General features: G+C 35.5%; 1 protein-coding gene across 13 annotated transcripts in view; it reads right to left on the reverse strand.

Moving 5' to 3' along the window:
• The window catches only part of LOC117167579 (protein kinase C, brain isozyme), a 1572697-nt gene that overhangs the window by 928903 nt on the left and 631254 nt on the right, over positions 1-12540 (reverse strand). The window lies entirely within an intron of this gene.

The following is a 12540-nucleotide window of genomic DNA, read 5'->3' on the forward strand; positions in this document are numbered from 1 at the left end:
TGACAGATATTATGGGAAATTTGGAGAGGGGGGTGAATGAACTATGGGTAATTTGGAGTGGAGGGTGAAGACTGTGGAATTGTAGGGTTAGAGAGTGAGAATTAGAAAATAAGCAGAGCGTCTTTTATCTAATCTAATGTTTTGAAGTAAGAAATTTTAATTATAAATATTATTTATTATACAATTCTTTAATGCACTTTTAAAAAATAAATAGTTAAAGGATAGGTGAATTAATTAAACAATTATTTTTTTTATTACATATGTTTTTTATTGATATTTTCTACAAAAAAATTACATATTGTTTCCTAATTCTAGAAATATAAATATAGGTACCTGAGAAACGTAGTAAAAAAATACATCAAAATTCTTAATTATATTCGATAAATAAGAGAGACTAACTATTCAACATGAGAGAAGAGAAAAAACACCTATACAATATGCATATATACATGATATTGAAAAAACGTACAAAGTAGCGAGTTTCCACGAACATGATTGTACACACGAGTTAAACCGATTTTTATTTAGTAGAGAGCAAACACATCTACCGCTTTGTTTAGAATCCGGATCTCTAACTATTTTGAGTTTATATTTGTCTAAAAGTCTTTTGTGAAAGTTGACCACAATGGGATCATTATCTAATAGATTGTCCGTGAAAATATCAATGAAGTGACGTAAAGTACCACCATGACACATATGATGAAGAAACATGACACAAAACTGACCGCATACATCTGAAAAGGTACCCTGCAGTCGTTTGGTGTTCCATCTGTAGAGGCTAGAGTTTCTACATAGAAGATGAAGGTGTTGAGGAATAATAGGCGGTACTCCGTAACTGTCTCAGTAGGTTCCTCTTCCGGTTCTGTAGATATGGATTCCGATCCAGTGGGAAACAGTCTGAGTGTGGTCATCAGTGTTAAACACTATTGCAGCCGGTCTTGTCCAGGTTTTGGGAATTTGATCTGCCGGATATACACCAATCGTGGGTACTTGTAAAATCTGAATTACCTGCAATATCTCTAGACTGTTCATATTTAATGTTAACAATCTCGTAAGGACAAGGCTTAGAATCAGCTGTCTTATCTAAAGATTCAGTTTTGACCTCAGCACTATCTGGAACTGAATTCCTAGCAATTATTGTTTTTCCGTATATAGACTTTCTGTTTGTTAGTTTACAAAGAATTTCTTCCTGTTGTTGTTTTCGAAGCGAATGGCGCAGTGTCATAGCATTGTTGAGAGCACATCTGAACATTTCTTCCTATCTAACTCCATGAAGAAAGCAGAAATCTCTCCTGTCATCGAGTGTTTTGAAGGCTGGACAGTTTACGTCTTCCAAGTTGATGATTTGTCTGCTGGTGATTTTCTGTAAAAGCGAGGCTTTTTCCCGACCACGTGTGTAAATCTATGATGCAGTTTTGGCAACTTCACGAAGGTTTGAATATAAAAACTTCAGTGGGATATCTCCATAGAACCATTCAATTCCATGATAGTGACAGGTTAGCCAGTTGTTTTGTGACTTCGAACATGCAGGAATTTCAGAAAAGAGATATGGCGGTCCAACAATCCAATGGGCTATGTATTTATGATCAATAGCAAAAACCGCCACTTCCTTTGGTATAAACTGGTCATCTATATCTCGAAAGCCTTGTATGTCGATTATATAGTCCATTATTTTACATTCAGGAGTAGAGGTGAGGATGAAGATACCTTTAGGAGAGACTACAACCAACTGAGCAGAGCGTGTTATATACTCGGGTACATATTCCTCATTTTTCCCTCTCCATGTTCAACTGATATTCAAAACCGGTTCTGTCAAACAAGTTTGTGCAGGTCTGTGCAGGTTTTAACCGCTGTAATCTACTATAACCTGCTTGAACGCGTCAATTTCCAAGACATTGTCATAATCTGCGTAGACTATACAATTAATAGTTTGTTGTAGTGTTTCTTCTACACGAAGCTTAATGCGAAGGCTGCCATGTTTAACGAGATTTCAGTGAGATTGACAATTTGCAGAAAGATCAGGAGTAAGATCAAATGCAAAGAGGCAGTATCCATTTGCGTAATCAAAAAGATCAATATTATTTCCCTAGTTCATAAAATGAATCCCCGTTCCGGAAAACAGAGTATGATAAGCATCAATGTATAGCTTTCCTTTTGAGAAATCTGGTTGCAAAGGCTTTGACGGAATTTGCATACCATCTACGAAAGAGAGAAATGATTGATATTAAAGTGTCTAAAGTTAAAGGGATTTTTACTACGATGACCGTTGAATGCGTCATTTTCGACAAATCCAATGATTATCCTTTTAGGTATTTGACCGAGTATAACATTATCTAGAGTTTCACTTTGAACACCAGAATGAATTGTGAGTGTTTTAACCTCTACTCTGGTAAGTGGGTACTTGGCCGTACCTTGAGAAAGACCTTTTGCGTGTGCAAGCAGAATCCCAGGGCTGATTTTTGCACCCCGAATAAGAAGAGATGCTTCTTCTATATGAAGATAAGCCCGATTAGTAAGATCCATAAGACAAAAAAGCATCTTTAGAACGCACTAGCCGAACTCTAAGTTCAACACCATTCAAGAGAAATTTATCCTGATTAAAAACATCACTGTGCAAATGACCAATCAGATCAATTTTTCCTCCTTCATCCAGTATAAGTCGTCGATCGACGAGACACTGGTTCTGCGTTGTGATGTCATCCATTTTACTTGCTGTATCGTTAAGCCATAATGCTGATGTGAGAGGACTTTTTTTCGCTGCTGGCCCATAGTTGAGCAGAGATTCAATATACGCTCTGTATGCATATGCATTAATTGGTGGCGAGACAGGCTTCTGATTAAAGTATACATCTAACTGGTTAAACATCGAATGCAGTAAATTGTTGACAGGACCAACGGATTCTACACTTGAAGTATTTTCTACAGTTTTTTTAGGAGTGATTAATTTGACTCTTACACTTAGAAGTGTATGTGAAGATCAATGTACTCATCCCCCTGACTTGGAATTACAAAATCGATGGGCGAGTCATCTGTGAGAGCTGAAACTTATAGTGCTTATAGTGCACCTATTGAGAGCCCTCTATGGACGTTTGTGTTGGAGGTAGTGAAAAGAGATCTAATTCCGATTTCATGCACTCGCACGAGTGTGAGTGTAAAAATGACATTTTTACTTATTTCCAAAAATGTCAATTACTGATCTTTTAGTACTTTTTGGGCGTGCTCTTCTTTTAGATTTTTTACTTTTCTTTCTCTTGACTACCGTTTTCTTCTTCCTCTTCTTTCTGATTTTTGCACCCTTTTTATTTCTTCTACGAGATTTTCCCGCGATGTTCAACACGCTGTGAACGCCAAACGACTGAAGGTTATTCCTCTTTCGACTCAATTTATATCTTTTGGTGTCTTAATTCCTTGAAGAAACTTTGCTAAATGACGTCTTCCTGGCACAACAACTGATTTCCTATACCTAATAGCATCGTTCACTAAATCTGAAATATTTGAGTTCTCGACACGTTCTCCGTCGATAAATACAACACCCTGTTTATCCCATTGTATTCTATTTTTAACATCTGGTGCTTGTAATCTTTCAATAAAATATTCACTCTTCTCCCTATAAGTTTTTGGCATAGAGGCAATAATATCTGAGATGGGAAAAGTTGAAACATCGTCGTCTTCATGCGGACTTGTCATTTCATTTTAAGCACTGTTTAATTTGTCATCAAGAGCATCCTTTATCTCCTTATTCTTTCCAATTAAATTTTTCGCTTCATCGGTAAAGAACAAAAATCTTTGTAAAACTTGCTGATATAATTTCCACTTTTCATGTTCATCAGTGTATAATGGAGAGTATAAAATTTTACTTATCTTATTGTCGAGTCTGGAAATTGCAACAACAGGTGTTTTCGTGGGAACGAAATTGGAGAATAATTGTTGTTGTTGTGGGTTCGTCTGGAGTTTAATTTGCTCGACACAATCACTCGGTACAACTACCATTTTCCTAGCATGTTCCATTTGAGTAAATATGACAAATAATTACGAAGATGAAAACATGTTGGAAAAGAGGGAACTAAGGACTGGTGCTAGTAAAAGTGGTAAAAACATCTCTCCTTTTTGTACAATAAAGCGTTATTTACTGTTCCACGAGCCGCGAGGTGATACTAGTTTTCTTAATGCATATCTGTGTTTTCTTAATTTTTGCTTGTCGGTTTGTTTTCGAGAAACTTTTCCATGTAAAATATTCAATGCACATTCACAGATACTTTTAACAAGTTGTGGGTTAGCTTTTTTTAAAACAGAGCGTCGCTGATCTGTATCCAGATGATAGAGGGCGTGTAACTTTTTAGCATTCTTCTTTCCGATGGATTTCCGTGCATGCGTCATCATGACAGACGTACAACTGGTACTAGAGTGCTTGATGAGCCTGCTTTTATACCCCTTGCTGGTACGTAAACGTATTGATATGAATCTGACGGAATATACAAGCTCTAAATCTACAGTTTTCAGGAGTAGATTGTTTTGAATCCATACGGAGGTTGCGTCATAATAAGCTTCATGTAGAAAAAGTTTATTTTCAGGGTATAACTGTCTAGCGAAAAGTTGAATTTGCGTTCGGTCCCTTGGTTTTTTAAATACTATAATATAATTAGCGTTTAAAGAAATATTGCGTTGACCATATCCCTGGTGAAAAATATTTTGTGATATAAAGATCACACTCATATTTTTGTGATGACTTCCCTTGTTAAAAAGATCGACGACTGTGTTATTTGACGATTCACGCATAAGATCGTCTATAATTACAAGTTTGGCTCGAGGATCATTGTTATAGTCTGATGCTTGTGGTAAACCTTCACGAAATTCAATTCCCTCCCCGTACTCTTTATAGGATGACTACCATTCTGAATAATGTAAAATTACGCGAGAAAATACAACATCGCACATTAAATTAATATTTTGAAGAAATTTTTTCACAAAAACTGTTTTACCACAACCCGTTGGACCAGAAATTATAGACGTGAATGGATGTTTCCACTTTGGATCCATGTTATAAAATAAACAAATAACACAGTGTAATCCCCTTTTATCTGATTTTTTTACTGTCTTAAAGATAACCGTAAAGTGCGATGGTAAAATGAAATTATTCTGTACATTAATAAGCTTATATTTTTCCTCGTGCGCACGGCACTCAGGCGAATAAGCTAATAAGCCTGCTTGCTGCGGCCAGGGAATGAGTTTATAACCCTGACCAGCGCGATGCGGGGGGGGGGGGGGGGGGGGGGGGGGTGCTATAAGCTCATTTACAGCGTCCGCGGTCCGCGCTTGCCAGCCAGCCCACCCGCGCTTCCAAAGAGAGTCTTTTTGAATAAAGTTTAAAATACATACTTACCTTTGGTTTGATCTCTGATATTAATATTAAATAACGTTCAGTCCTAATGCTACTGCTGCTACTTCCATTATAAATAATTTATTTTATTCCTGTTGAATCTACTTTTCAATTTATGTTTATGATTTAAGAAATGTAATGTGATTTACAGATTCTAAGGGTTAAGCAGCAAAAAAAATGTAAATACTTGGATATTTTTAAAAAATCAGAAACTATTTATAAAAGAATAATATTTATTTTACACAATTTACAGAAGTTATATACAAAAATAGCTTTAGTAAAAAACCAGAGGTGGTCCGTCCTCATACGGAAAGGCCATTTACCATAGGCTCTGTGTTGGCTGAATTTCAGGTGCCGGTGGCCGTGCCATCAGAGCCTGTGCAATTGGTATTGCCCCAGGACATGGTGGAATGCATGTAACTCGTGCTGAAGGACGTATAATGGCGACAGGCCGAACAGCTACGTGGCAAATAGGTTGCCCATACACATCCCAGTTAACTGAAATATGAAAAAGTGTCAATTATACAGTTTTATTTTTTAACAACTGATTATTCAAATATACATACATGTTCTTCCAGCTGAAGTCATGAACCCATCTCCTCATTACACATGCAGGTGGAGAGAGAGATTGTATACATAGTTTTAAAGGTAATTTTCTACATAAAAACAAACGTACTAATCAAGTCAAACTACTCTGAATTTTATTTATTTTGACGCTCTTCGATATAACCCTATGGTAAAGATTCGTAATTATCGAGTAATCTTCTTTTACTATTTACCGGTTTACATGCTTTTTTCTCCGTCCTAGTTACCACATCGTGAAATTTCGTTCGGCGAATTGTTCTGAATGAGAATCAAATTGGAGGAGCATTGCTAACTACCATATCTCGAATCGTTTCAAAATTGAAAAGTTGTGAGTTTTTGTAATTTAGAGTTATCCCCTTAATTTTACAAACTTGGTGAGATTTTCCATCAGGAGATGTTACGTTGTACGCGCAAAATTTAGGGCCACCAGATACAAAAGTATCAATATAGCTCCCCTTACCGTAAACTTCCAACTCATCCGTCATCTGCCCAAGTAATCGACCCATCAGGGAGATTGTACTCTGATACATTTTCATGACATATGTAAATGCATGAGTCTGTATCGTAGTACAATACACGTCGATCTAGTTGATAGAGGTACTCAAACAGCTTTAGCCTAGCTTGAGCAGTGCTGTAAGCGGCTATTACTAAGTTTGTGTAGGGTGACGCTACACTAGCTTCCTCTCTATACGACCAAGAGGCATATAAAACATCATCATTTACAGGGAGAATGTCATGGAGTTTCAAATCTAGACAAGTAAGCAACTCCATCAACCGTTTACGCTCCTCAACAACCTCCGTTTGCGGTAAATTCTCTCTTTGTCCGAATTTACCCCAAAAAGAGTTGAGTCAAAGTTTTGCAACGAAACGTAAACCAGGGTTTTTTGAAATCTGTTCAGGATCTAACTCTATCCCCTCAATTTCATCATGCTCACGAAGATAATCTTGTTTTGACTCTTCGTCAACGCATTCGCTCGGCCAGCCGCTAGCCTCCTGTTTAATTTTTAAAAAGGTGTCTATATAGTCCGCGAATAGCCCACCTGTACGTGTTTTCGTATCGTATTGCATAACGTGATATTTCCATATCTCTGAAATATGGGTTACTCTATAATTTACCTCCATGGCTTTTTTCAACTCATCCAAAACCCAGGTTCCCTCCAGCTCACGCATCGTATCGTCATGAGAGCATTCAGTTTGGCTCATAGACGCACAACACGCGTAAGTGGGGACATGAGTTTCCCATCTATTCGCACAGGTAGCTCGTTCTATCCATAATAGCCATTCAATGGCTTTCACAGACTGTTTATTTGCTCGTCTGTATCCACCATTCGGTATAATACCTATGATTTAAGGGAGAAGGAAATTCTTGCGGTAGACTCTTGAGCAAGCAGAAGCGATGGTAGTGCATTCAGTAAAAGGACACACATTACCACATTTAAAAAAAATAGTTCTATATGCGAGACAGGCGCGACGAAGTATTGTCACATCGCTCTCACAATACTCTAGCATTTCGTTTTTTAAATCGAAAACATAGTCGTTTTTACATACATCGTTTCACTCGTAAAATTCTTTACGAGCCTCGATACTCATGATATCTGGAGAGTAATCCTCAAGTGGTGGCAAAGAACCTACATACAAATCATTGTCTGGTCTATTAAAAAAATGTGGAAATGTGCCTTTCTTTGAATGCTCACCAGTGAGACCAAATGCTTTGGGGAGAGCACGCAAAGGCACGTAGTTCAAGGTATCTACGAATTCAAATTCTCCAACCTGCATGAGCATGATTTTAGTACCATTCAATATTACTTTTCGACGGATTCTAGTACCTTTAACCTCTACTTGGTATCTAAGAATAAATTGTAGGTCAAACCCTTTTGCATTGTGTGCAATGCAAATTGTCTGACTAAACTGTTTCCCCTCGTGTGTTACATGATCTATAAAATTCTGTATAAGTTCATCCCCTCTGAATACTAATTGTCTGACACCACAATATTTACAAGAATCATTCATATTTTCATTCAGTAAACAGTCAGAGCAGACTTTCTGAACTACACAGAGATTCGGCTCATGTATGTTCACCAAATTATCCCCAGGAAGAGTTTTCGTTTGACGTGTTTCTAAATCATAAAATATAAATCTGACTCGCTTCGAGGAATTAGAGAAACGCTCCTTAACTGGGGCCATGTAACATTCGTGGCTATATTCACGTATGCATTTACAATTTTTACAATAAAATGTCCCGCATTGATGGTCTTTAGTTTTATAAAAATTTACCACCCTCAAAAATGTTTTACAAATCTGTAAAGCAGCTGTTACAAGCGGCTGCTTTTAAACATAAAATTGGCTCAAAGTGATTCTTATTCGGATAGAACATTATATAAACACTATATCGTACCGTTTGCCCTATATCTGTAATCAACGTGGTTCCGTCATGTAGTGGTGGAGTCTTACCCATGCCAAAATGACTAAAATCAAAAATAACTAACGCGATTCTTTCACGCAGGAGGTAATTTTGAATAATCTTCAGCTCATATATTCCGCAATCGGAATCAGGAATCGTCACACCCACCTTACGAACTAGCTCAAAAGCTAGTTCAACTGTAATTTTCCCTTCGATAACCTGACTCTTTCCCATTGTGTATGTAACAACCCGCTGGGAATTGTACCCCGCTCTTTGTATATACATGCAGTCAAAATATAACGCGGAAGACATAGATTATCACTATTTTGGATTTTCAAAATTGACCTTTTTTTAATATCCTCGTATGTCAGTGCTTTTCGACCAGCACCACGTATACCTTTTACTGTATTTAAAGTAATAACAAAGGAATTATCTAGTTTGAACTCTTCATTACTTTGAATAACTTTAAAAATAAGATCCTAAAGTACATCGAAACTTTAATCACGTGCTGGGCGAAAGGAAAAACCACCAGCTCCTTTAGTAAAAAAGTCCGAGTTGATTTTTATACTAACATAATCATCAGGACTATCATTAAAATCCATCAAGTATTTAAAAATAGCGGTAAACGCTTTTTTTAAATAATCAATAGCATTTACAGCCTCTGAAGGCTCCACTACCTAAATTGAAATTTCACGACCAGTCATGAGGAATTTTTCAAAATACCGAGACCTATCCCATTAAATAACAAAAAAGCTTTCTCTCCTACCTGTTTGTGCACCACCAATTTGTATATGCTGATTCAACGACTCTGGATGCAAGAAATGCTGCTGATGAAACTCATTGAGAACCTGGTCTTCGATTAAGTGTCTCTGCTGCAGCTGATGATCCAGTAAATTCTGGTGTTGCATCTGCTGATGCCCTCGCAGTTGTGTGTGGTAAATCTCGTCCATGGCTGCACTCCTATCATCCACCTCTATCTTGTTCTCATCATAAGCCTCAACGTCAATCTCATCCGTATCCTCGTCCTCACAAGTCTCAACATCAATATCCTCTCCATACGCGTCCTCGGTATCTTCATTCACCTCTTCCTCTGTTTCTTCTTCCATTTCGGCTTCTACAAAAAAATTCTGAATAATTACAAGAATAATTTTTAAAGGTGTACGAACATCGTTTTAAAAACAACGACAAATTTATAAGTCACAATTACTTTCTTCACTGTTCTCCGCTTCCATTTTAATTTCAACATGATCAGTTGTATTATGAACCTGAACACTGTTTTCCCCCTCGTCATCTTCTGTAAAGAAAAAAATTATTCCATTAAAATTGTGATTCTTGGAAAAATGGAAATCCAAACTGGGGCAAACTAAAGCAAAACCATGTTTTTAATAATAAAAAACAGTGCTCCGGAAAATAAGTATTTTTAAGTTATCCATGGACAACCAGATTATATTTTCAAAGTTTATTTCAGTCAAATAATATATTTTACATAGAATTTTTTCGAAAATTACAATTTAAAAAATTTTTGTATGCAGAGCACTTTAGTACTTTATTATAATTAAAATACCAAAACATATTTATTTACTGATAAATCAATCTTTACTGATTAAAAATGTTACCATGTATTTAAATATTTAATTTTGATTATAACTTCTGAAAATTACATGTATTTGCGTACGTGATATAATAAAAACCACTTTTAAATTCAAACAAAATAAAATACAATTATGATAATGAAAAAAGTGATATTGCATTAACCATTTTTCTCAATAAAAAACAGAAAATATTCTTTAGACATTTAATTATATTAAAGTTAAAGTTAAAAAATGAATGAGGTTGCTGGATGAATTTCAGATAATATGTTTTCTAAATACGTCACCTAGTGAAAAAGTTCGAACTAGAAACAATAGGTTAGATTTCAAAGATAAAATTTAATTTACACATAAAAGTGTTTTAGAGATTTTTTTTAAGTTTAAAGTATTTATTTGATACTAAAAGTGATTGTTGATCATAATAAAAGGCTTTTAGATAGAATTTACATCATATACAGTGAAAAACACATTATCAATAGAAACATTTTTCTGAATAAAAACATTATTGTGTTATTTACTGTGATTTTTTCAATAGATATTAAACTTAAATGAACTTATTTTGAAGAAAAAATGAACTTAAAGTGAATTTTTATTAATTTATGCATGAAATATTTGCTATTTTAAAAGAAGAATTAAAAATTAGGTTAGAATTCGTATTTCACTTCCAATCACTTATTAATTATATTCTCTACATAAAATGCCAGAAATTTGTCACTACATACATTAATTAAAGATTATTCAAGCTCACAATGCATCGAAAATTACATTTTTTGTTGTTGAAAACTGTGTGTTTTCACTGTATAAGATGGAAATTCTATCCAAAACGCTTTGTTTTTTATGAATATTTTTTTCTTGTATTTAATCATTGTTTCACACTTTACAAAACAATCGTAAAACACTTTTATACCAAAAATTAAAATACATCTTACATACTGTGCCTATTCAATCTAGTTCCAGTTTTCAGCAATAGGCAACGGAATGACCAGCCACTATTTCCAATACTTTTTAAACTTTGAAAAAATACTCAGTCTTATGTGAAAATGTTTTTCCTTTCATAATTATATATATTTTTTTAGTCTGCTTTAATTTACATAGGTGAAAAACATATTTTTAAAAATATAACAACTAATTCTAGTGATTTTAAAATTTTTGTAAAAATTACTAAACCGAAATTTGTTTTTTAATAATAATAATAATAATAATAATAAGATGGTAGCTCTAAGAAAGCATCCAGAGGTGACTGTTGTCACCTCCAAAGCTCGTGGCCGCTCGTAATTGTATACCTACAACATCATCGTAGGAGGTTTCAACCATCCTATTAAATTATTTGAATTAAGTTATAACATTCTAATCTCATCAGTCACTTGACTTAGTCCGTGGCTATGATGTATCACCGGGTTTACCCGAGTAAAAGTTTCATAAAAACATACAATAATAATAATAATAATAACCTAAGAAATGAATGTAACATTTAAGGAAAGACTGTAAACCTTCTCAAACTTACCATTCACATCCAGATGATCTTCCTTCATATGTTCATCTCTAGTCATCTGACAACCATCCCCATCGTCATCATCTATAGCGTTCTCATTTTCGTTCTCGTCATGAATATTACGGACATCCATCACATCGGCCTCACCGTCATGTCTGCTACTTAAATCAGGTGAATATTCACCGTTAGTGGCTTGACTCTGCTCTTCAAGTTCCACAGTACTCGCCTCTGAATCGACATCTGATTCACTGGATTCCGATGATGAAGATGGTAGTACGTGATCACTTCCATCCATGGAATCATTAGATATGTAAGATCGTATCGTATTCATCGATGCGATCATCTCTGTCATAATTTCGGGCTGCACAACACAAAACAATTACGCATACAAATAAAAAATACACTGCACTTCACTTTGACAAAAATATTTTTTTATATGAATAAATTCTTACCATTTATTTTTGCAAGAATTCTCGTATCTGCCTGCATAAATTTTTTTCTAAGACACTTTTGCGCTATGCACAGAGAATCCTAATTCTCCATAAACAATGCACACTTGGACACTTTACTAGCACTGCATTTTTTAAATATTTTTAATAACTCCCGTTTTTCTAAGTTTTCCGACACAAGTTCCAACACGGTGCGGAGTTCCTTCGAGTGTGACATCATGAAACAAAACCGACCATCTACGCGATGATCAAAAATATTTATGGAAGAAGAAAATACATCCATACCTCATTACCCACCCCCATTCTTCTAGAAAACTACAAACCCCCCCCCCCTTGACATGAGTAAAATTTCCAGGAAATTGTGCAAAAAACCTGTCAAAATCGTAAAGATTTACCGAAACGACAGGTACACCTAGTCGCAACTTCGACAGTTGATTACCGTGATGGGGTTCAAAGTGGTTCGTCGCCAAGTTTTTAAAAGGACACGCTGATTTCCACTTCGCAATCCGTTATGTTATCCGTATATGTATATGTATGTATATATGTATGTATACAGTCTGTCAAGTTAAAGCGTGGGTGGCTTTACTCGCAGTCGGTAAGGTGTATCGACATGATTTTGGTGTCAAAATATTAAGAAGAGCTCCCTC

This window comes from Belonocnema kinseyi, chromosome 2, assembly GCF_010883055.1.
Source record: "Belonocnema kinseyi isolate 2016_QV_RU_SX_M_011 chromosome 2, B_treatae_v1, whole genome shotgun sequence".
Classification (NCBI taxonomy): domain Eukaryota; kingdom Metazoa; phylum Arthropoda; class Insecta; order Hymenoptera; family Cynipidae; genus Belonocnema; species Belonocnema kinseyi.